Below are 6,000 nucleotides of genomic sequence, written 5' to 3' on the forward strand. Positions count from 1 at the left end.
CATAGGCATGCAAGGTAAGGTGTGACTAAGGTGTTGGGCAAATTAATACAAGACAAGGTCCTAGTCGTGGCTAAACAAGTTTGACAACTAAGTGTTGGACAAGGGGGGTGGCTCAAAAAACTGGACCGCAATTTATAGTTGTGCGGGTTAGGACCTGCGCACAGTGCAGGCACGTGGACACGCACAAAGCTGGATGAGCAGATGCGAATTTAGGCGCCAAATTTGAAGGCTGCTCATGTGAGCCTTTGGGCGGTTGGGCGATTTTGGTAGTTTCTAGCCATTGTGGCTTGTTAGCATTGTAGATAGACTTGTTTATTTTGAATTTTGAATTAAGCTTATCAATTGGGGATGTCAACTAAATTCATAGACATATGCAAGGCATGTGACTGTGTGTTTTGGTCTATTTATTCGCATAGACAGACCAGTCTTAGGTAAAGTTAGCTTGGTCGAATTGTGTAAGGCTTAATTTGTATACTCTGTTTTTTTGTGGCACGAATTTTAATACAAAGTTGAGAGTGTGGCGAAAATTCTCATGATTATATTAAGAGATTAAATTATACCTCCAACCTTGATGTGCAGACTCATTAATATGTCCCAATTTTGATCTAATTCAACTTCGAAAACTGACTTCTAAGTCATATAAAGAAACCAATTACACCTTCTACGTTGATTTGGCACTCAACAGAGATCTCCATTTCAACCTCCTCCTTCATTTCATCATAAAAATTGAAATTAGCACTGAAACAACGTAAATTGGACAATCAAGACATTTCCTATTAAACAATCATCAATAGTTACATTCTTATACCTATCTTGGAAAAGAAATACAAGAAAAACTCATCTTCCTTTAAAATTCTCAAAAGAAGTAATCAAATTTCCCCATATCCCAAATCCATCCGTCCCAATTTACGTCACACAATTAGAATTTCCAAATTTGACCATAAATTCAAATATAGAAACTCTCTAATTTTTTTAGAAATAAATTTGCATATTTGAAAACTAAATCATAATAATCAATAACTTACAATATTCAAAAAAAAATAATTGGATCAACGAAAACCTTGATTGATTTTCGAAATTCCAACGGTGTAATAAAATCAATTATTTTTCAAAAGACATGAACATTACTAGTGTTTGAAACAGCATGACTTCTACTCCTAGGAAACTTCAAATCATTCTTCATTAACATAATGGAAACATCTTCTTGTTGATTTCCTAAAACAAAAGGTTTATCTTCATCAATTCTTCCCATTCCAACACTAACACTCCTTGGCACTGATCTCCTTGACGGCATTTGTTGTTGCAATTGCTGCCTAATTTGTTGTTGTATCAATAAATTAAGCTCAAAATTCTCTCCCATACTCCTCGCGGACGCTGCTCTAACAAGTTCTCTAAAATCTTCGCTAGTATCAGACCTCGTTGATGATGTTACACTGTAACTCTTAGGCAAACTCCGAGGATTTACAACTGTGTAATTCGTCATTGTACCTACGTAACAATCTCTTGCTTTTATTAATGCCTTCCATGGCAATGCAAGAATTCGAATGAATCTGTTTTGCCCATGACTTCCTTTGTTCTTCATCTTTGCTCTGTTTTGTTCTGTTTTTGTGTGAATTGAACAAGGATGAGTTATATTTGAAAAGGGGGGTTTTGTAGGAAAAGTATTTCAATGTGACAAATACAAGTCCTTGTTTTGGACTTGGACTTATTCAATAGCCCACTGGATAAGAATTATTATATAAAACACGTAAGAAATTATATAAAGGCGTGTGTTAATGAAAATATATTTAATTATATTTGGAATAATTAATAAAGGATAAGAATTGACGCGTCCAGAGTAAATTTGGCTATACATTGTTGACAGGACTGACTAATGTACTCTCTCCCCGTTTCAAAATAATTATTATGTTTCACTTTTTAACAGCTTATTTGGATGGTAATTTTCTGTGGTATGGTATAATATGATTAATAAGATAATCACATTTGTTTTAATTATTTCTTTAATTACATGATATGGTTTGGTTTCATGGTTCTGTAATTATGAAAATTTTCACTTTTTAAAATCACCAATTTAGTGGTATCCCATTATTTCCTTATTTTTGTTCCAATTATACTCTTACTTAATTTTAAATAATTCTAATTTATCATCTCTTTATTAAACGTTACCCTAATATATCAACTGCTTTCACTGTGTATTACTCATTCTCCTCCGCAATAATTTTTTAAGCGTCTAGGAATTTTAAATTGATATTCTCTGTTCAATTGTGCTCGTTATCTCTTCAATTTATCAGTTACGATACAGTGTCATAGAGTCAAACCAAACAACAAAATTATCATTAAACAATAGTAAAGAATACAGTCTATCTAAACATAGTATTGTACTATACACTACAGTACCATACCATATCATACCGTACATTATAGAACAATGAGAAACCACCATCCAAACAGAGTGTAAGAGGCAAATTGACTAACTTTCAAAACTAAATTTGATTAGATTATTTTAATACTTTAAAATTTAATTTTTAGATATTCAAAAATTATACAAAAAGCATTATAAATCATAATTTTTTCATATCAATATGATAAAAAAATAAATCTTAAAATTTTAATTAAAATTTATATTATTTGACTATAAAAAAAATAGTGACAAAGTTAAAAAGGAAAAGAGGTGAGTATTATTTTTGGGGGGGGCTTCTTTCATTTTTGACCCATCGGCCAACTTAATTGCAAAGCGGTTAAATATATAAACTTTATATATTGATTATGTATGTTATATGTATATTTAAGTGTAAATATAAAATTTATATATTTACGGGTTATTTTGTAAATTAAATAATTTTAAAACATTAAATCGTAATTATCTCTATTTCTTTTTTCTTCTATTTTTTTAGCATTGAATTTTTCTTTGTTATGTCCAATTAAGTCTACCTGATGATTCAGCATTCACATCAATTTGACTCAATTTTTTCAGATGTTTCCATTGAGTAGCTCGACAATTATGGATCAGACCTATTGGTTCTGATAATTGAATCGTTTTGTTGACTCAAATTATTGGATTAGGTGAAGAAAATAATAAGTTAGTATTAACTAAAAACTATACCTTTTTTTTAACCCTTTGTACAAAGGATCTAATTATTGTTTGACTTTTTCTGTCATATAAAAATACAAGTCATAATTATGGAATTAAATAATAACGCAAACTTTTCATGTTCTCCATCAAATATCAGGAAAAAAATGCAAAGAAGAAAAAGAAAAGAGTAATTTCTTTATTATTTTTATAAAATACAAATACTATGGTCCATGGTTGTGAATTTCCACCTAAGGGCCTAACGATTCCAAACTTAAAAACGATCCAATTAGGCAATAAGTTGTGTTTGATGGGACCAAAGTTAAGGGTTAGGTAAATTATATCAAAAGAGCTTATCGTTAGATATATGCGTGGGATAAGATAAATAAAAATATTTTATGAATTCGCATATTTCATAAAATTATTTTATTTCATCTTTTATATAATATGATAATATTATTATTTTAATATAAATGGTGAAATAAAATAATTTTGATATTTGTCTATTAGCTGATATTTTAAATTAATCATGAAATAAAGTTAATTTCAAATTTTATTTTGAGATATTTTCCCTAGTCCATTGCTAACGATGCCTAAGGGCTGGAATAAGTTTTACTATGTGATTAGAATTGAAAACTTAAAATAATTCCACAATTTAATAAATAAATAAATCTAAATAGCTATTCATTCAGTCGTTTAAATTATGTAAAGATTTCCTTTATGAAATGGTAAATTCCACTCGCTATTTATGTAAAAATTTCCTTTATGAAACAGCAAATTCGATTCGTTATTTATGTAAATATTTCCGTTATGAAGTTGAAATATCATATACTAATTTATTTTTTTTAGTCTAAGAACTTATTACCTTATTTGTGTAATGCTTCTTTTTCTGTTGTTTTTCTTTCTGTTTTTTGGGGCATTAACACTAGATCTAGGGATGGACGTTTGATTTTTCAATTCAATTTTATCAAATTCTATTTCTTTTTGTAATTTTTTATTTGAAAAAGTGTGCACTAAATACCGAATCAAACTAATTCGATTTGGTTTGATTTTTTCAACTTTGATTTAATTTGGTTCAGTATTTTTAAAATAATTTTTTGATGTGAATAAAAAATAAAATGAAGATAAAATCAAATTATAAGACACTTAAAAATTTAAAAGCATATTAAGTGATGATATGTCTCACGATGAAACACTTATTCTGCTTCAAAAATAATATTTGTCTTTGTCAAGCACATTGTTCCTCATGGGAATTAATATTTAAACTTAATTTTCTGAATTGTAAATATATTGCTATTTTGATTTATTTATAAATAATTTAATTGATATTTGATGTAAATATCCGATGAAGATAATTTTATACTATTATTTAACCAAAAACTTCATTCGGTCGTTTGTGATAGAAATTTCATCATATTTGACTATAAACCTTTGAATATAATTACCAGGAGGAGCCACAACTCTTCCCATGATTTTTTTTAATATAAAATATAATATGCCTAAAGTTGACTTCAAAAATAATTTCATTAATTAGTAATAATAAACATCAATTTCAAAACAGGACTTTAATGTTTGAATAATTTATTGTTGATTTACAGTCCAAGTATGCGGCTGTATGGCGATTTAGATAATTCGATTAATTAAAATTAAATAATCATCACCCGCCTAATTACTCCAACATATACGACTATTCTTAGGCCACTAAAATCATAAAATAAAGAATCTAATATATTCAATGAAATCAATTATTCCTATAACTTTTGAAGACAATTTTTTTAATTCTACTTTACTGGTAGAGCCTTATGCAATAACATTTGTAAAAAATCAAAAATAAGAAAATAGGTTTTAAATTATAACTCCACAAAAACAGAAACTCAAAAACAAATTTAAAAACATACCATGGCTAGCCTTTTATTTACGAGATCGATAAAGTCATAGCTTTAAATTTAAATGTTGTAATTAATTTAAGATAAAAACGATTCTGAACTCATAAATTAAAAATATTGATTTTGCTTCTGAATACCATATACCAGTGAGAATTTAAAACGTAAATAGAAACACTAAAATTTCACTTGATAAATTTATTAGGACTACTATAATAGGACTAGTCTTAGTAATGTGAATAGTCCCAAAATGGAAGCCGCCATGTAGAAGATTTGAAAATTCCTCTATATGAGATTGAAGGAAAGCCCTGACTAATCGAGTGACAATTTATGTAATAATTTGGTATGCAAGTAAGAATATCATTCTACGAGTAAAATATTTGTATATATTTAAATAAATATTATGGGCAGCGGGGATGAGGACTATGAGGATGGAATTGAAGATGAAGTGTGTTGAAGGATGGGGCTGAAGATGAGATGTATTGGAGAGTGGGAGATGGGGGCTACGAGGGTGGGGTTGAAGATGGGGTGTATTAGAGGGTGGGAAATTGGCGCTACAAGGATGAGGTTGAATATGAGGTGTGGTGGAGCTGGAGATAACACAATTAATATTGAATGTCACTTATAAAATTTATTTTCCCAACTTTTACTAGGAAATCATTTTTACCATTTTTTTAAAAAAACTCTGCACTCAAAGGTATGACTTAGTAGTCGATAAAGTTGTTTGAACACCCTGAGGTCTCATTTTTAAATTCGAGCAGAGATAAAACGCTAAATGCTTTCTTCTTATCTATTTCTAATTTTGATGGGTAAAATTACTTGATACATGTTCCTCGTGAGAGGTAACATGTATCTGGTAGGAAAAAAAATAATTTTTTTTTTCCCGAACCTTTACTTTGCGACTCGCGTTGATGTCCTCCTCCACATAGCTGGGTCTGGGCCTAAAAGCATATCTGAGCTACTGGACTCAAGTTGGGTTGATGACTCTACTATTAGTAACCTGATTTTACTTGGACCAAGGCCCAATAGACGAGCAAACATTCGAAA

This window comes from Solanum dulcamara, chromosome 9 (assembly GCF_947179165.1).
Source record: "Solanum dulcamara chromosome 9, daSolDulc1.2, whole genome shotgun sequence".
Lineage (NCBI taxonomy): Eukaryota > Viridiplantae > Streptophyta > Magnoliopsida > Solanales > Solanaceae > Solanum > Solanum dulcamara.